The 21,073-nt window shown below is 39.8% G+C and overlaps 1 protein-coding gene across 4 annotated transcripts in view; it reads right to left on the reverse strand.

Moving 5' to 3' along the window:
* Positions 1-21,073, reverse strand: part of ANO4 (anoctamin 4) — a 399,084-nt gene that overhangs the window by 336,157 nt on the left and 41,854 nt on the right. For 2 of the 4 annotated variants that reach the window (XM_032168899.2, XM_032168897.2), the window contains exon 1: positions 7,001-7,224. The exons of the other annotated variants lie outside the window; for them this stretch is intronic. The gene's annotated coding sequence lies outside the window, so the exon portion shown is untranslated. Of the gene's footprint in view, positions 1-7,000; positions 7,225-21,073 lie in introns of those variants that run through there. 4 annotated transcript variants of the gene reach the window in all.

The raw sequence follows: 21,073 nt of genomic DNA on the forward strand, positions 1-21,073 counted from the left end.
AAAGTGTACCCTCAAGGGCAAAAGGGATGGGTGAGAAAAAAACGTGTTATGCAGTTATGTACTGCGCAACTGCTCTCCTTCCCTGCGGAATACAGACTTTTGATTTAATTAAACCTGAGGAGAGATTCCAAACAAATTTCCATTTGGCATTTTCCAGACCCTATTAACTATCCTCCAACTTTCAAAAATAATAAACAGCATTTAGAATTTCTGATACCATTCCCGTCTCCCCACACAAGGTTCCTCATCTTTCCTTGCATTTTCCACCTTCCCTCCACCCCGCCCCCCAGCCCCTGTTCTATCAAAGTCACCTGATTGCTGACACAACCATCATAACTTTAAGTTCCTTCTCAAGCTAGCCCCTCTGTCTAGAATGCCCTTTCTACTCCCTGCCTTATCTGCAAGTATACAGCTGACTACAATCTCTGTTTGTAGCAGTCCGCCTCATTACCAGTCACTGACACATGGGACAAACCCTCACTAGTTTGTGGCTTTCTGGAGGACAGGAATTGTGCTTTTTAAAAAAAAAAAAATCTTTCATTCCTTGGTACTTAATGCAATGCTTTGCTTATAGAAGACACTTAATAAATTTTCATTGTTTACTTTACTGAAACCCATTTGAAAGCAGAAACATTTCCTGGGGGTTTGAATAGAATTTCTAATGGACTACATCAGGATGTCTGCCAATCTCTTTATCCTTCTCAGTATAATTCATAGTCACATTGGTTTGAAAAATTAAACTCTCCACATAGAGCAGAAGCTGCCAATGACAGCACCACAGGTTTTAGATGGTGATTCCCATCTGTTTGTTCAAGGATTATTGGTTATCTGCTCTACAGCAGTCACTAAACCAAGACTTGAGGTACAGAACATATAGTCCCTTCCCTCAAGAAACAAAAAAGTCTGTTTGAGAGAGAGAGAGACAAGTAGACAAACAGTCTGTAAGGTCCTGAGGGATACAGAACAACAGAGATAGTTGGGCAAAAGAAGTCAATAAGGATGACAAGTGTCAAAACACTTCCAAGGGAGATGACATCAAATTTGCTTTGAAAGTTTAGTCTGAAGAGAGAAAAGGAAATAGCATGTGCAAAGGCACTGAGGCAAGTGAAAGCACTGTAAATTTCTGAGTATTGCAAATGGTTTTGGTACTCCTAGAGCATTCCATGGAACTTCAGAACCAGACATAGAACAAGGAAGCAAGGGCTGTACACTGTTATGGGCCTGATATGCAAGGCCAAGGAGTGTGGTATTTAATCTGTGATTTGTTCCATGGATACTGTGCTATCCAGGCTGTCAGTTTAAGATTCTAGGAAACAGGTAAGTTTTATCAAAGACACGAATTGTCATTTCATGAATCACAACAATAGTGCAAATAAGTTTAGCTAATTTGTCCCTTCTGTTCAGTCAGGTCACAAAATCAGAAGCTAAAAATAATATCTTCGAAAATTGGAAGATACATGTCGCAATGACAGCAAAGGTGCCCTTCTATAAAAAGAATTTTTCAATGGAATAACCACAGGGAAAAAAATCTGCCCAAGCAAACTATTTTTCAACCAGATTCTTTGAGAAATTGTGAATCAGTAAATAGAACACTGGCTGACAATGAAAAGACAACCAACTCCATGAAGTATAAGTAGACTCTGAACTCCTCAAGAGGAGTGGATGTGTCTGGCTGTCTCACCACTAGATCTCTACTGCTTGGCATTAGGGTGGACACAACAGGTGCTCAGTTAGTAACAGGTAAATGAGTGAATGGATGAAAGAATTAATTCACAAACATCACCCCCTCTATACAGAAGTCAATGATCATTTAAATAGTTTAAGCAAAGGGGAAAAACTATGCATAGTTTTTGTAAAATTCTTTAAATGTTTATAGGAAAAGGAGAATTTCAACATAAAAATGCATTTCCACACAAGCATAAACAAATTACCATAAACATTTGCTTGATATGACTCACTCTGACTGGTACAGCCACGTAATTCTGCATGAAATGAACCCAGAAATAATGGACACCAGTGAGATAGATGCCACAAAGCGATCTGTGAACAATGAATGGCACAGTGTCAGCTGTGTATCATGGAAGGGGCCCCACACTGGGAATGGAGCAGGGTTCTGAGTAAATGAATGCACCTTACACTAAAGTCATCCTGCCCAGGTGCTATGTGAGTCTCCAGCCCTGGGGAAGTCACATCACTTCCTTAACTTCTGTGGAATGAGAGGATTAGGTAAGTTGTTCCTTAAGGTCCCTTTTTTTTTTTTTTTTTTTTTTCAGACGGAGTCTTGCTCTGCTGCCAGGCTGGAGTGCAATGATGCAATCTTGGCTCATTGCAACCTCCGCCTCCTGGGTTCAAGTGATTCTCTTACCTGAGCCTCCCGAGTAGCTGGGATTACAGGCGCGCTCCACCATGCCCAGCTAATTTTTGTATTTTTCGTAAGACAAGGTTTCACCATGTTGGCCAGGATGGTCTCGATCTCTTGACCTCATGATCTGCCCACCTCGGCCTCCCAAAGTGCTGGGATTTACAGGCATGAGCCACCACGCCTGGCCAAGGTCCTTTTTGATAATCACAAGAGACTTTCCAAAATGTGCCAAGATAAGCAGACAGTCATCATATACATATTCGCCCTGTTCGTGAAGGGTACCATGATCACACTTTTCTGAGTAACACTGATGCTCATGTCACTGTCACAGTTCTGGGGGCTTTGCAGGGTCAAAGGAAGGTACAGCCTACTCCCTCCAGGAATGTCTAATATGGGTCAATTGTCTTAGAAATAATCATTCATCTAGTAGCAAATAGAAGTGAATTAATACTTCACAATTTTTAATGGCTGGGTTACAGTCCTCTGGATTATCTGGTCCAAGCTTCATGTAACAGATACAGAATTTGAGTCACACAGCCAGTTAGTGGTGGGGGCTGAACTGGAATTCAAGGGGCTTGAAGATATCTCTCTGTGACTGGCTGTGGTCTCTGATGGTCTCCAGACACTCATTACTTCTCTGACACTCACAGGAGGCCCCCCATGGGGGATCAACAGGAAAGACGTAAGTAACTGAATTCCTACTGTATTACATTATGTCTGCTTTCTATAAGAATGGCTGCTGGCTCACACACACCAAATGGTCAGTCAGCAGATGCCTAATTAAGGGTTAAAGATTTCTATTAGAGAAAAAGCCCACAAAACCTGTCATTATGTGTTTTTACATTTCTTCGCTCTTCAGACTTAAGAGCAAACAGCCTGACTGGAGAATTAAATGCTAAACATAGGAAGAATGTTCCCCTTTCGTCTTGCATTATTTTGGGGCTGTGATTTGGTTCTCCTCCAAAATTCTGCCATCTCCCTCTCACTCCTAAGAAGTATAACTTGCAACATAAACATTTATGACAGTCTGGATAGATTATTATGCTACTGAGGACATGTTTCTTTCCCTGCAAAACTGATCTAGTAATGACAGTCCTAAATGAATTTAGTAGGGAGGCACAGATCAAAAATACAGTATTCAACACAGCTCATGAAGCATTTCTCCTATTTTATACAATCTGCCTGAGTTGCCAATTGAATTGCAAGTTCCTTTCAAAGTAGATTACCAGAGCTGGTGCTAGAAGTAGTTCTGAATCTCTCCTGAAGAACAGTCTTCCCTCTAAGAAGCCTCATGTGGGAGTCGCACATAACTCTTTGTACTCTGTAAAAGGGGCTCAAAGAGATGGTAAAAGGGATTATATTGGCTAAATAATATTGGGAAAAGCAACATAAAAATTCAGCCAACATCCTAATCATATGGTTCATTCAGTTACCAAAGAAAGGCTGTATCACATAATCAAATGATTTTACTTTATAACACCCATAAACTCCCCCTCTTAACACAAAGACCTTTTAGACAGTAAACATATCAAGGTTTGAGGGAAGTCCAACCTAGATAGATCCAGAATATCATTAATTAAAATGCAAAATGGATTCTATTTCTGGTCCTGGTAATCAACTATGAAAACAGTTTCGACGACAAGAATGCCTGCAGAAGTATGAGGTTATATTTATACTAACAGAAACAATTTCTTTCCTCAGTCACATGATTATGGTTTCAACATTTGGAGTTTGGTTACTAAAAGAAAAGCTGTAATCAACTCTTCATTAATTGTACATTTTTCACTGACTGAGTTTGTCTGTGTACATGTAGGCATGTTCACATATATAAAATGGCAAAAGGGAAGAAGAGAGAAAGCAGAAGGCAAGAGGACTTTAAAATGGAGACTTGGTTCATAATTTAAGCTGAAAGTTTCAAATTAAACCACCACCAAAAGAAACAGTGAAAGCACAGTTTTGATGATAGTCGTAATTAAAGAGTGTAAAAAAAAAAAAAAAAGAATAACTGCATCTACACCAATCTAGGTGTTTCCAGACCCATTTTAAATAACTTCAACTTGCTAAGTCTGCAAGCAAAATCAGTTGCAAGGCATAGCAGCAAAATAAATAGACACAAAACGTTGCAGTGACTTCATCACACCAAGAGGCTACAGGCTTCACTCAGCACAGCTTTTATCAAATTTTCCTGCAGTAGTTTTCTATGCTGCTTTCAGAGACCCTGCAAAGGAATTAACATGACACCAGGCTGTGAGACAAGGAAATGCTGAAGAATGCACTCTCCCAATTCAAAGAAATTCTTAAAGGCATTATCTGTAAGTGGGGTCTAGGAAGCGGGGAAATCCTTACCAAAAAAAAAAAAAAAAAAAAAAAGCCAGTTAAAGCAATATCTGAGGAATTTTCCTTCTGTTCTCTAAATGGGCATGCTACAACTATTTTTTTAAGTATATACAATTGACACAGTACAAACAACAGTACATTTGTGTACATGCTTATATGTGTGTGTGTGTATATATATATATATACATATATAAACAATTGCACATATATATACAATTCTGATTCCATAGGTAAACAATCTGTTTAGCAAAATAAAGGAAACCTAAATAATGTTTTTTCTCAAGGCTAAAGTTGCTACTAATTAAAATGAAATATGTTCTAAATGATTCTGAAATTGCCTGCAGTGAGAAATACTGAGTCTATTTCCATGACACCCAAGCTGATTCTAACTCTTTCCATCTTAATGAGTATCTTCAGTTGAGTTGCCAGGCACTATATAACATCCTTTCAATTAGAAAAAGAGAAAAAAAGATTAAGCAAAGTAAGAACATACAATTAAGGATGAAAGTAAACAGCTAAACATTAAAGAATTAAAGAGGAAGCAGAGCAGTCTGACAGTCAAATTACAATACAGTATTGCCGCGAACCACAATCAAGTGTAGGGAAGAGTAGGTATTAGAACAGCTAAGCCAAGCAATGCTGACATTTTAAAAATTGTTTTGAATTTTTTTTTTTTTTTTTGCTGTTAACCTCTGTGCTGGTTTTACTCTTGAACAGGGCTAACATGTAAACATCTACAAATTCTTGTTTTTTATTTAAATGTATGCTTTTACATATGCAAGGAACTCTTCACTGAAATAAAAAACAAAAACAGAACAACAACAAACGCATCTACTTTGGACCCAGAGAAGAGGGTAAAGGCATATGTCTGATGTCATCACCACTATTTTAAGAAAAATCCACATGAACAGTGGACATGAAAGTAGTGAAAATGAGCAAGACAGTTAGGGAACTTTACATTCCAAACTCCCAAAGAGCAGTAGGAGAGACTGGAAATTTTACCCCACATTTTCTCCCCTCACTTATCACAAAAAATCACATTGTATTAGTTCAGTACCGTATGAATCAGAGACACAGTCCCTTATGAATCAGACACTGAATTACATTTGGCAAGAACCCTCTCTAGAGTGAAATGGACCAGAATGGGAAAACCTACACAAATAAGATAACCCACCTCCGGTCCAAGACGTGAAAATAACTAAATAGAATTACAACTGCGAAGCTATTCTTTGGAATGATGCTTTGACCAAAATAGTTCGACACACCTGCTACCAAAAAAAAAAAAAAAAAATACCTGTTAAGAGAGACTCCTGCAATGCACAGGAGTGAAACTACTAAAATGTTCTTGGTTTCCTTTGGGCGTCAAGAAGTCGCCAGTAATAGACTTGAAGTTGTGGTGCTCTTTGCAGCAAACCTCAGGAGACCAGGTGAAAAATTAGAGCACTATTGTAAGAGTAATGCCCCTGGAATAAAAAATCTGCCACATCCACAGTCTTCATCAGAAACCTGCTTATGTTCTCCTAGAAAATTCTAACCATTCTAATAACCTCAAAGTATTTTATCTCCTAGCAGGAGGACAAAACTATGTTGTCAACTCAAAAATGTTCCTGTCATCACTGCCCTACCACTCTCTGAAGAGCCTGCAAAATATGGTTTGCAGAACTGGGTACCCCTGAGACTCGGAAGGGAAAGAAGCAATGAGGTCATGCAGTGTACTCCGTCTGCCAGCACAGGATTCCTCCTGCTGAGAATGTTCCTGTCCAAGTTGTAAACCCCACAAGATATAGGGTCATCCTGGACCCACACGGGCAAGTGCAGAAAGCACAGCTGCCTACAGCAGACTCAACATAACTCACACGTGTGTGCTCATCTTTACCCAGAAAGATGGAAGAGTTTGCTATGGGGGCAGGTCACCCCCGGCCCTTCTGATTCTGAGTGAGTGCCCCCCGCACACTGAGGATTCATCCTGCCCAAATTTGTCAGTCATCCTCCACAGATTCCCTGCACGCTGCTGCAGTTTACCATCGTGAACACATTTCCCCAGCTGCTGCTTCAAGGACAAAGACAGAGCACTTATATTCGTATCACAGCAGAAGAGCTCACGTTTATGGAAAAAGGATAAAAAGACAAACACTCCAGGCAAATGACCCCTGGCATTTTTGAAGCTGGATCATCCCAGACAAGATCCATGAAAACAGAGGAAATGCAGAAGGAAGGTCACTAAGCTTAGCTGGGAAGAGGGGGAACGAACGGTTCAGTTCACTGCAGCAACAGAGCAGCTCATTCAATGTAAGCACTTACCATAAAAATAGAAAGAGTCAACAGAAGGAGAAGGGATCCTTCCTCAATGCCTTGGTGTCTTGGGCAGAAAGAAATCCACTGTGAACCTCCAGGCTCCAGTCAGGAGGAGGCCAGCAAAGTGATGACAGGCAATAAAACCACCACACACAAGTCCTTTTCAGCCTCCCCTCGGGCCGTATGCAGTTGTTTGTGCTGTAAAAACCCTGAGAAGTCTGGAACAGGACTCTCCCGAGAGCGAGCCGGAGTGAAAGCAGCCTGGTGGATTTCACCACCCTCTCAGAGCATCACGCCCAGGACTGGTCCTCCCCCTCCCCAGGTGCAGGGGAGGCATGGTCGGGGGAGGGTGGGCACTAGGCTGGGCTAGGAAAGGCGAGAAGAGGGATGAAAAGGAGTCTCTTTAGAGTGGAAGGAACTGCCGGAGAGAACATCAGTATTCCATATCAGTTATTGCCAGCGACCAATCAGCCCAGCCAGGGGGCCGTGTCAGTGTGACAAGAGAGCAGCAGATGACAGCCAGTTCTGAGAGTGGCAGGACAACCCCCTGCCTGGAAGAGAAATTTGGGAGGATTGGCAACTTACCCTCTCCACTGCTGCTGTTAATGTTTGCTTGTATTTAACAAAGATCTAAAGCCCCATAGTTACACTAGCCATGCAGGAAGTTTTTGAGGCATCCCACAGCATCTCTGCAAGAAGCCAGACTTGAAGTCCCCTAAATGATGTCTGATGACATGTCACAGTCCAGACAGCCCCACTGATGTGCCTTCAAGGGGTCATCATGAGTACAGTAATGGCGCTTTGGACCTAAGCTTCTTTATGCCCAAAGTGCAGGATAAGATGACCAGGGACCCGGCTTTCTATGTCAGAAGTGAAAAATTTAAGACAGAGAAGGGTCAAAGGTCTCTCCAGGAATTTGACTGTCAATCTTCATTAGTTTTCTTGTATAATATAGGTATAGAAATATTGTTAGAGGTGAGTTTCTGAAGATAGTTAACATATCCCTTTTAGAGCTCTTAAATCACCTATAAGACAAAATATGTGTTTGGGATAAACAATAATAACAATTCATAAGCACACTGAAAATTGAGAAACTCTGACACTAACAGAAGGAGCAAAGGAGCAAATCTCTTGGTGATAAATGAAGGATGCATGGAGGACTCTAAACTTTTCCTACTTCCCTTTTCCCCTATTCTATTTTAATATTGAACTTTTAAACTTTGTCCATATATATTAATTAATTTGTATTTGGTTGTGATGATTACATCATACAGGGATGTAGTTTCTGAAGTTAAATGCCAGTTTAATTGGACTCCACGGTAAAACTTCAGAACTTTTTGTAAGATGGGGAGATTGTCTTGGGCCACCTTTTTATCACTGCAGAAAAGATAACTCCCTTTAGCCAGTCAAGAGTTAACAGGAATATACAAATGCCCTCGGGTTTTGTTTTTCTATATTTTTGTGGGTTTTTTTTTCCAGGTGACTTACATGATGTAGAGTTTTTAATTTTAGTTGTCTGTTTTTACCTAGAAGTTGGAATACCATTTGCACATTTTGCTGTGATCTCTACCCGTAGGCAAGCTGACTTTGGGGAGCCTGAATACCACAGCTTAAAAGAAAGGGCTGGGCTCCAAGGAAGCAGATAACTCAGCACCAAAATGAGTCACAGCAGAAGGCCATAAAAAATGTTCCACATCAAAGATGAACATAATAAAGTGAAATTTTTTAAACGAAGAAGAAAGGATAGTTTGCCAGGGAAGTCCTTGTAAATTATATAAGGAAAACCTGGGAGACTTCGATTCTCAAATGCTGTTTTGTTATTCTCCTCAGTTCAACTCAAATCAGCAAACATTTGAAGAACATCAGTTATGCATCAGGGCTACAGAGATGAGTCTTTGCCTTCAAGAAGTTTACAGTCTCACGGACAAATTTAAATCTTCTTCTTGAAATTTCAACACTATGATTCTTGCCAAGACAGAAAATGTTCTACTATTTTAATGTTCTTCAGATTAAACCAATCCATGAGGCTGGACTTTAGCCTCCAAGCTCTGAATTAGCGTAGTTAGATGTTTGTCATAACCGAAGCCATTCAGGAAATATAAATGCACAAATAATTTTTGAAATCTAATTAATATATGAGAACGTTCTTTAACTGAATGTTTGTTTTTATCTGCATTAACAGCTTCTGACACCGTAAAAGAATGGGCATCATATCAAAGAATATACTTAATAAGGGAATATTATTTAAAGCTCCTAAATGAATTGAGATTAATACTGTTGATGAAACGGGTTCATACCTTGAATACACAGCATTATAATGATGCATGAAAAGGATAATACTGCAGAAATACAAATTATCTACTGGATTAAGTAACTGCACATCTATATGACAATTGATCAATAAAAATAGGTATTCCAGTTATTAACTCAAACGCCATTAATTTTTAAAGTTTGGTCTCTTTATTCCTCTCTACTAAAAAAATGACAGAAAATGCCTCCCATTTCAGATTGCAACAACATTAATTTTTGTAATGTACAGATTGTTTATACAAGTCAATTAAACTTGGGATGATATCAGCGATTGTGTCTTGTTCACTGGTGTAGAACTGGTATAGTGCTTAACATATAATAGGTTTTCAATGAGTATTTGTTGGATGGCCATTTGAATGGCCAAAAGAATCTGACTAAAATTCCACAACAGCATGATTTAATGCCTTTTTCCTGACTGCAAGATAAACTGAATTATGTACCTATATCTGCCACTTATTTAAAAAGAAAAAAGATAGCTTTTTCAGGAACTTTGTTTCACAGAAGCTTGTTGACAGAGCTTTCTAAAGGCTAAAAGACAAGGATTCTTCAAGCTCAGTCTTTCAACACCAGGGTAGACACAGTTCATGGGAAGTGGATTCTATGTTCTGTAATTAGCCTAAGGAGAAAAAGTGAAAACATGCCTATTTTCCAGACCACCAAGGGGGTAAGTGGCCACATAATTCCCTTTTTGACATCAGAATCTTTTAACGGAGGTATGAGAATTGGGACTTTTAAATAACTTTCTGCCAATTAATGGTTTTGAAAACTAAGTTATAATCTACATAAGGAAAAGTCTGTGTCTCTTCCATCTAACTTCTGAAAGCCAGCGTCTAAAATAACTAAACCCCACCATGTGCCAGAGTTGACTCCTATGGCTCCACCTATCTTTCCGGGCCTTTGCAGCACCCATAGTGTAAGTATTACGTATACTGGGGCACCTGGGGCTCAGGGAGGCTGAAAATGCTCACCCAAGTGGCAAAGACCGTGTAGGAACAACTGGAAGAGCCTCAGAGCTTCCTTTTATATGGAGACACTGATTTGAACATAGGAGAGGGTCCCCCAAGAATGTTTTTAGACTAAATGTATGAGACTATAAGGGACCCTTCCCACCATGTTACATGAATTTGGATGAGGTGGGAATGATACAAGTCCAAGTTGAAGCAGAAACTCTTCTTTTACCTCAGAGATTAAAAGTAAACCTTTTATGCAACAAAAAATGAATTCCTAATGCTTATAAATTAAAGAGAAAATAATTTGTATTTGTTGATTTATGTTTCTCAACTGATCCTAGAATTATGTTTCTCAACTCTGACCCTACAATTAGCTTTTTCTTTTTTTTTTTTTTTTTTGAGACAGAGTCTCGTTCTGTCATCCAGGTTGGAGTGCAGTGGTGCAATCGCGGCTCACTGCAACCTCCGCCTCCCGGGTTTAAGCAATTCTCCTGCCTCAGCCTCCCGAGTAACTGGGACCACAGGTGCACGCCACCACACCCAGTGGGACCACAGCTGCACGCCACCACACCCGGCTAATTTTCTGTATTTTAGTAGAGACAGGGTTTCACCATGTTGCCCAGGCTAGTCTCGAACTCCTGAGCTCAAGCAATCCACCCGCCTCAGCCTCCCAAAGTTCTAGGATTACAGGCATGAACCACCGCACCCAGCCTCAAATTACATTTTAAGGCCAAGAGGCGTAGTTCTTAATTACTAGAATAATACTATAGAGGGAAAGAATATTCTAGAAAAGTATGGGACTGATGCACACATTAAAGTATGGTCCCTTACTAAATTCTAAAATCCTAATTATCCTTCAGCATTCAGCAGGAGACCTGAAATGGAGAGAGGATAGGTTGAACTGCTAATGTTTCCCTATCAGAGGTCACTGGCTGCTAATAATTTCCCCAAAGTGCTTAGTAGGCGGGCTTTCAAACAGCAACAACCATTCCAAATAGTAGGTATCTGCCACACATAAATATAATGAGAGCACCCAAGTCTTCAAAAATTTGTTTGCAGAGTCAGCATTCCTTAGCCTGAAGAATCCTATGGGATCATCAAAATCAAATCATACAGAAAGAATCCACAAGATCACAGACCTATAATTTTTTCTTTTTTTTTTCTGAAGATAGAAAAATAAATCAGTGGCTGACTTAAATAGTCAGGGAGAATTAGGCTAAGTCTGGTGAAGCCAAAATAAGAAGTATGTGTGTGTGCACCAATGTTAGAAAATTAGCGTGTGCATTTAAAATCCAACTGGAGTGTCTCCACATCCAATCAGTACTTAAGTCTTACCAATGTTACCTCTATACTTCTCCTCAACACAGAATTAGGGGCTGCAACCAATTCTTTCTCCTAAACCATTATAATGGCTTCTAAACTGTCCTTGGTTCCAATCTGACCTACCTTAGCCATTAGAATTTTCTTTCTAAAATGCAACAAATATAATCATGCCATCCCCTTGCCAACAGGTCTGGGATGATCAGGCCAAATACAGCCACTCCTGCACCTGACATTCAAAGCCCTCTGCAACCTGACTTCAGTCTACATTTCCAGCATCATTTCCCACCATTACTTCCTATATATCTCATGCCTTGGTTACACCTGTTGCTATTCCCCACAGACACTGTATTCTTCTATTGCCATAATCCTTTTTTCCTAGAATAGCCTTCCTGCTTCTCTCCCTGGAGAATCCCTCCCCACCACTATCATTCATCCTTCAAGGCCCAGTTCAATGCCATCTTCATGGTGAGGCCATCCTCAAATTCCCCAAAGTGACTTATTTAATCGCTTCTTCCTGTTTCCATAGTGTTTTTTCTAGTCTTTTTTATCAAATACAAATAGCAGATAACAGTGTGCTAAATTAGTACCTTTTAACCTATTTAAGTGGGACCCTTTGATAGTTCCAGTGTCTGACACACAATAGGAGCTCAATAAGTACACAAAGAATGAATCCATCTTTCATGCCTCTTCCTTACAGTCCAAAGCACTTTGAAGAAAGGACAAACTTGTTTTCCAGGAATTCATGCCTACAAGCTTATGAACCATATATATCTCCTCCTTCAACCAGTAGTTTCTATGTTTTAAGTAAAGAGCACTGAATTAGAATCACAACAGCCATGTCCCAGCTTGGCGCCCTGTGTCACCTCAGGCAATCTCTTAACCTAAATGAGAAGCATAAAACTTGTCCTGCTTATCTTTGAGAACTTTTCTGAGCTACAAATGAGGTGCTGTATGATAAAGAACTTTACAAACTATAAAAGCATATGGTAGTAGGCATAGTTATTGTCACCATTGTCATCGTTTTATAATTGTTATTGTTGCTAATATACCAAAAAAGCCATTGCAAATTTTTTTAAGATAGGTATTCTATGCAAGCAGCCTAGGAGGCCAGTGACTCAGCACTTATGTCATTCCAAATGCCTTGCTTCAGTCTTGCTGGTCTGCAGTTAGGATGAGGTGGAAAGAGTGGAGTTGGAAGGCCTTGACTCTGCCTCACTCTGTTACTTCCTAGCTATGTAGACCTGGTCTCTGAGACCCAGTTCCCTCATCTAGGAAGTGACAATAACAATGCCTACATGACTATGTAGCATAAGATGGGGTATATATATATTTATATATGGTATACATACATCCATTATATTTATGAGCCTCTAATAAGCATTCCATGAGTGGTGGGAAGAAGGCAGCCATTTCTCCCCAGCTCTATCACATCTACATGCCTTAATCACTATCCTCCTGTTTCTTGAACTCACCAAGATCATTCCCACCCCAGGGTCTGCATATCTGTTTCTTTTGCTTGGAACCCCTTTTCCTTAGATCCTGGAATGGCTTCTCATCAGAAAGGCTTCCCTGACTCCCCACCTCAATCATTTTCCAACTCATTACTCTTTTTTTTTTCTCATAACATTTATCTGTCTGTAATCACTGTATTTGATTGCTTGTTTAATGTCTATCCTCTACACTATCATGTACACTCCACTCAGGCAAGGACTGTTTCTTCTGTGCTCCTCACTGAGCCCTCAGAGCCTAAAAAGTGTCCAGAACATAATACACACTCCATATACACTCAAGATGGATTTCTTGAATATTTACAGCATGACCAATGTTTATGCAACTGTTCCCATGTTCTCTACATCTGTACGAAATTCCAACTATCTCTGACTATTGAGTATGAATGAAATCAAGGAGATCACTTAGTATGGAGCTCAGGGTAGTACAACAACGTTCAAGTTTATATAGATATGTAACAATGTGTAACACCCATTAACAAACATTAAAACGCTATCCAGTGACAGGAAAACCTACAAATAATATGCCAACTCTTGCGCCCTACAGAAACAGGAATGACCAAGAATGGCAAGCTGATCCTCACCTCTATAACTGGAACTAAGGTACTGAGCAAAAATATTAAATTACATTTATTTAATAAATCAGGAAGTTCAATAGATCCCATTTCACATTTTTCTTCTCTTATTTTATGTTAAAATCGATCTGGTCCAAGTCTATCCTGGGAAGACTTGATCCCTGAATCATCAACTAGAACAAATGACTTCAGGCAGCCCAGAAATCTAGGCAACTTTTCTTTCCTCCCAGGGAGCTGTCTCAAAGGTGAGATACACAAAATCCTCCCAAGCCTGACCACATCATCCCTCTTTTCTCATTGGCCTAGCCTTAGAGGAGGCCTAATAAATAAATAACCATGGCAATCAGGGATAAAGTATGAAGGTTATTTTCTAATGGTCATTTCAATTAGAGCATTTTCAATTAGCAACAGCATGTCAATCTACCAAACAGGCATATGAATGTATTTGTCATCAGCAGGAAACAGGTAGCTTTGTTTTTTAAAGGAATAAATGCCCTAGACCCAATACCAAACCCAAGCTTTTTTTCCTCCAAGGTTGCACTTCCTCTGACTTTCTATTTTTCCATGTAAATGCATCACTATCTACTCTGTGGCCCAAAGAAAATGACATTTATCAAACTCCTACATGGATGACTGTTTTGGCCACATTACAGGGCAGCTAGAAATCTCAGTGCCATCCTCACTTTAACCCATGTTGTCCATATCATCTCCTGAACATTTCTTTCTCCTTTCTATCTTCACTGTGCTGTCATTGCTCCAGTCTAGCTATCAATTTTCCCCAGAGTGAATGTCATAGTCTCAGAAGCAGCTTCCCTGCCTTGAGCCTCACTCTGGCCAACCCTGAGGATTTTTAAATGAAGATGCCGTTGTGCCTTCTCCAGCAGAAAACTCTCCTCTGCTTCTTACTGTGTGCAGGATGAGACCTGTCATGAGCCCCATGACTGCTCTCCTACCTTTCTTCTTGCCATCACTCCCCACTTGCATCCTCTCATGCATTTACATCCTCACACTCAGAGTTGCAAAACTCACCAAGCTGTTGAAAACTTCAGGGTCCTGGCACAGGCTTTTTCCAATGCTTGGAATTTCTTTTCCTTGCCTTCCTCCTGTAAGTCCTTATTTATTCTCCAAGGACCACCCAAGCATCTTTCTCCTCTTCAAAGCATTCCTTGACACTCCATCCCCGTGTTCCCAGTGGAGTAACCCATCTCCAAGTTTTGGCACCGATCGATCACACAGTAGCATAACTGTCTTACTATGTGTTTCCTTCAGAGAAGTCCCCATCCTGAGTTTTATTCATCTTTGTATCCCAAGAGATAAACTCTCTCTGGAGACACTCAAATACATGATTATAAAAAGACTGGACTTCTCTGTGTGTCTGGCTCTCTTACTAGACTATATGTTTCCTGAGGGATGGGAGAGTATTTTTACCTATCTTTCTAACCTCTCAGCTTATTATGATGCTTGGTACATATGGATCCTCAGTGTATATCTGTAGAATTATTTAGAGTATGATTGGCTAAAAAGAAAAAGTTCTTCAGTACAAAGAATTTTAAAAATCCCTCTGAACCAATTTCTAATTAGCTCATTTATTAAAATTTAAATCTAAAACATCTCCTTCTCCTTGAGATTATAAAACACCACAGGCATTAATTTATTCCACAAAGATTCATCCTCTGAAATCCTTGGCTTTTAATGCTAACCAAAGTAATTGAGGCACCTTGGGGATAGTAAAGCACTCCAAACATACTTTCTAGTTGGAATTGCCTGGCAGAGAAATAGGTATTGATTTTTCCAGGCAAAAGGGGATTGTTGGAGAGATTTCACCAGTGTTCAGATTTGGAGGGAAGAAAGCCCTGTCTTCCTGAGTGCAAAATTTCAGTGTAGAGACTGGGGCTATACCAATGGGCTGCTGATGTTCCTTGGTGGCCCAGTGCCCTGCCCCAATGCAGAGGTACCATTCCAAGAACAGGTGTGGCTTGAAGAAGTAGGGCAACACTGGGGCTTACAACAGACCCTCCACACAAGCTTGAGGATTATTTAATTTCCCCCCCCCTTCCCTACCTCACAGGAAGTTAGCTATAGTGCATCCAAAGAAGTGGAATAAATTAAATGCCTCTGCTCATAACTGCAATAACCATCAGCGCCTAAAGAACTACACTCCCCTTGGTCGGGTTAAATTCAAGCAAGCAAGAAAGTCGACTTAGGCAATTGCAGGGACCCAGCCTGCTTTCCCCATTCCTTCAGTGTTTCTGATCCATAAGCCGAAAATTAAGAATGAACTCTAATATCAGTGCTACCGGAGTGATTAGCTAGTGTGCCATTGCTATAGAATTTCCGCTCATTTCTCTGCAACCAATTTCAAGTTCTATTACTTGAGCTGAGAGGAGAAAGCAGAATGAGCATTTTAAAGGACTGTGACATGCTCATATTTTGGTAAAATAAAACTAGGTCATCCACTGAACATTCTACACCTTTATAGGGATGAATTTTTCCTTTTATAAATTTTTAAGAAGTCCTTTGAACCTCCTAAATCTGCATTGCTGGAAGGAATACAAAATGGTACAGCCACTTTGGAAGATATTGGCAGTTTCTTACAAAACTAAACATACTCTTATCTTATGATCCAGCAATCATACTCCTTGGTATTTTCCCAAATGAGCTGAAAACTTAGGTCTACGTGAAAACCTGTACATGAACATCTATAGCTGCTTTATTCATAATTGCCAAAACTTGGAAGCAACTAAGATGTCCTTCTGTAGAGGAATGGAAAATAAAACTGTGGTATATCCAGACAATGGAATATTATTCAGCACTAAAATAAAATGAGCTATCAGGCCATGAAGAACATGAGGGAATCTTAAATGCATATTACTAAGTGTAAGAAGCCAATCTGAGAAGGCTACATATGATATAATTCCAACTCTATGACAGTCTAGAAAAGGCAAAACTAGGAAAACAGTAAAAATATCAATGGTTGCCAAGGTGGAAGGAGGAAGGAGGGATGAATACGCAGAGCACAGGAGATTTTTAAGGCAGTGAAACTACTCTGCATGAAACCATGATGGTGGATGCATGTCTTTATAAATTTGTCCGAACCCATAGAATATACCACACCAAGAGTGAGCCCTAAGGTAAACTATGGACTTTGGGTGATAATAATGTGTCCATGTAAGTTCATTGGTTGTAACAAATATACCAATCTGGTGGGGAATGTTGGTAGTTGGGGGAGCTATGCATATGTGGGAGGCAGAGGGTGTATAGGAAATCTCTGTATATTCATCGCAACTATGCTGTAAACCTAGAAAATAAAGTTTACTTAAATACAACAAAACTGAATTTCCCTGAAGACTAGGTAACCTTTTTACTAATTTCAGTTGTCTTACGAAGTAGATACCTCTAGAAAACAAAGGGCTTTGTTTAAAAAGAGAAAGAGAGAGAATAGAAGAAGCAAGAAAAGATAAAAACAATAGTGAGAGGATTCCCCACACCCCACATAAAACAAAGTCAAGTTCTAAGGAATCCACTGGGGCAAGCACACAGACAAATGGCATAGCCCTGCTTTTACAGCACTGAATCCAAACACGAATATTAGGGGAATGGAATATTCCTGTAATACACTTACCCTGGTCAAGGCCTAACAAACCAGAACACTGGGAACATATTGTGAATTCTACTGAAAAAGTAAAAAGAAACCTATAAACAAGAATTCTTTCTTTTTCCTTCGGAGGATCTTCCCATTTTAGATTTATTTTGTATTTCTGCCTAAGGCTAAAACAGGAACTATGTTAGCAGAGGAGAAAAACTGCATGTGGGGTTCTACGCAAGAGTAAAAACAAGAGAGAATCAGCTACAAAAGATTTAACTACATCTGTAAATTATTGACTCTCAACTGCAATTACAACAATATGAGAGAGGAAAACGAATATCCTTAGAAGAGAACTACAGTTGCTTTGCCTGGAGAAAAGCAGAAGGAAATAGTGAATAAACCCCAAGGTAAGGGCAGAGGAAGAGTACCGCATCAATGAAGGAAACAGTCGCTGTGTTCCAGAAGTGGACAAGAGGTGTTCCGGGGGTGGTTAGAAGATCCCTACAAGAGGCAAGATTTGGTTGGGACTTAGAGTAGGAGGATTCTGGCAGGTAGAAGAAGTTGGTACAGGCCAGGAAGGGCATTCCTACTAACATTATGGCCAGAAGGTAAGAGAGAATTGGGTCAGGAGTGGATTCCTTTGTTCATTAATGCATTCAACAAGTATCTGTTTAGCAACTGCTAGTGACAGAAGCAGATGGCGGAAGACAAGGGGTTAAGCAAAATACAACAGTGAAAAACCACACACAGCTTTGAACATTAGATTGCATTTGCCATAGGCAGCAGAGAGCCTGGTGGGATGGAGGCCATGGAGTGTGTTCTTCCACACTACACTCCATGGCCTCCACTAATTAGGTTAGGTCCCACTAATTAGTTGCACTTACCTGAGATTTGGAAGGTGGAAATGAGAGGGAGACCATCTTCCTGATCTTTATGGACAGTTTTCTACTTTGATAAGTAAGATCACAGAGATGTGAGGTTTTTCTGCAGCAACATCCAGGGTCCATCATCATTCTGAAGTGAAGAAAGGCAGTTGTGGGCTAGTAATACCATTGCCCTCCCGATCCAAGAACAGCAGATAAAGCTGGAAGTTCCTCCAGACTTGCAGATCCTTAGCACATGGTTCTTGTGCCTGCTCATCTAGCCACCCTTTGATTTTATAAACCTATACCCCACATTAAATCCTTTCCTGACTAAATACTTAGAGTGTCTTCTCTTTCCTATACCGAATCCTGACTGGTATAACCAACAAGGATTTTTAACAAGGGAAATAAATGATCAGATTTGTGCTTCAGGAAGTGATCTTGACAGCTTCTTAGAAGACAAATTGGAAAGGAGATGGATTGACTAGAGAGATCTGGGAAGGTCTTACGAATGTCCAGCCAAAATGAGGCACCTGGAATACTTGGATTGAATGAAATAGTTGTGGTGGGAATGAAAAAGAAGGGACGGAAACAAGATATTTCATAAATTGAACATAAGATCTATTGAAAATGGGGTGGGTAGGAATAGGAGAAGAAATGTAAACTTGGCCATTACCTCATCCCAACTCTGCTGGAGATCCTCTGAAGTGCCCCCACTGCAGTCTGTCCTCCTACCATCAGCACCCACCACACTTCCTCAATCAGATCGCTTTTGTCATACTCCTCATTGTACCGTAGGTGCAAAGCACACTGGATGGCCCATAATAGAGTACTCAAGACACAGTGGTTGGGTAGATAGAAGAGAGAAGGAAGGAAGGGAGGAAGGAAGCCTCCAACCTCGGAGCCACTGTGAGGATTCAGATTCTGTTAACAATGAGAATAATCACAGGCTGAGTATTGCTTGAATTATGTTGAGTTTTGGATTAATGAAGCATCCAAGTGAAGAAAATTAGCACCTGGTAGAAATACGTGTCTGGAAGTTGGGAAATATGTGAGCTTGATACAAATTTTGGAGTTAATATACAGAATGAAAGTTGACTGCTTCATGGGAAAGAGAAAGCCTCAGTACACTTTGGATAATACCCTTAGTATTACAAACTACAAAGGGAAGGAAGTCTATAAAATATCAGTTACCATATCTACACACTGATTGTTCTTTTAATCCTTACAGCAACGTACAAGTGAGGTATTATTATCCCCATGTTCCAGATAAGGAAACTGAAGCTTGGCAAAGTTCATCATTGCCCAAGGTCACACAACTGGTGATGAAAAAGCAGAGATTCAACCCTACGTCTGCCTGACTCTAAAACCTATGCTCTTCATTATGCCTCCATGAAAAAAAGAAGGTAGAGAAAGTGACTAAGGACTGGCAGAGGGGAAAGAAGAGAAGCAAAGAAATGCAATGATGCAGAAGCCAAATAAGCAGACCCAAAATAATGAGAGCAGACTAGGAAATGCCAAGAGGAATCCATGGTTTTTAACCGTAATCAGGTGACCTTAGATAGGGCCAAGTAGGAAGGAAGTACAGAAGTAAAACGTAAGGAGAGAAAGAATAGGTTTTTTCTATGGGCCACATTCAAAAACTTGTATGGTCATTGGAAGGATAGAGATCAGATGATTGTAAGAGGGAGAAACAAAGTCAAGCATGAGTTTCTTTCACATCAGCAAGATGTGAGTTGCATATGGGTCATAGAAATAGTGAAGAGTGGAGATCAGAGATGTAGGAAGTAAAGGCAATGAATAAGAAATGTCCCCAGGAGACAGTGAGAAGGGATGACCCAGCTTTTGAGAAAGGAGAGAAGACAGACTAATGATAAGATTAAGTTGTGGTCCTGAATCTGATGTCCACAAAGGAAGTGATGAAAAGCTGATGAACAGTTTCCAGATTGCCAATGAGACTCACAAAAATTATTTATTTGCCTCTGATCAAGCTGCACACAAACAGAAACCAGTTATTTCCTTTTGACTGGAATTATATCAACTCATTTGTAGTACTGATTATCTCATGCTGATAAGAAGCTCTGATAGACAGTTGAATTTGTCTTTGGTTAACCAGAAGAAAGTGATCACAAATTAAACATCATTAATTAAATGCTGTCTTTTTTATTAGTCTTCAAAAACATGCATCCATGGCAGGGGATAATGAAAGGAGCCCTATGTAGCAAAACAGTTATTAACTGTCATTAGAACTAAAGGCCATTTCTCCAGAGCTATAGAAATACACAATACAGTAAGACATTATTTAAATGTTGTGGCCAAAAAACAGAAACAGAATACAATCAAACAGTAAATAGATTAATTAAATCCAATCTAGTAGGGAAGCAAGCTGGGTGGATGATTACAGACTTAAATCAGACTAGACAAGGTATAACCAGAATCCAAAGCAAGGGGACTATAAGACCATTCTATGGGTACATGTGTATATGGAGACCTCACTGATACAGCATGTAAGAAAGAGGGGTCTATGCATTGCTTGTAGTTGTAAGAAAAATCTGCCTGGATACCTGAAGCCTCTAACCTCAAGAACCAGCAAAACAGCTCTGTGGTTGATAGTGGAAATGCTTCCACTACAGTGAGTAAATATCTGCTGAGCCAGGGAGTGCCCCAGTAATGTTATAAATAAAATCTTTCTTATCGATATTTTAATGTTTTATATTTAAAGTGTTTATAATATTTAAGAGAGTTTGGCACATTAGAGTATCTAATAAATGAGAATTGTGACTCTAATGTAAATTGTGTAATTGAGTAGCTGAGACTTGTGAGTTCAAGTTAAAAGCTGTGACAGAATTTTGCTAAATTTGTTACAAAATCAGAATGTTTAGGAGAATCTAAGTTTCACTGTGTTCATACATTTAATTTACTAGATTTATGAGAATTAGCTTTTGTTTGCTAGGCAGGCAAATG

The sequence above is a fragment of the Hylobates moloch genome, unplaced genomic scaffold (assembly GCF_009828535.3).
Source record: "Hylobates moloch isolate HMO894 unplaced genomic scaffold, HMol_V3 SCAFFOLD_12, whole genome shotgun sequence".
In the NCBI taxonomy this organism is placed as follows: domain Eukaryota; kingdom Metazoa; phylum Chordata; class Mammalia; order Primates; family Hylobatidae; genus Hylobates; species Hylobates moloch.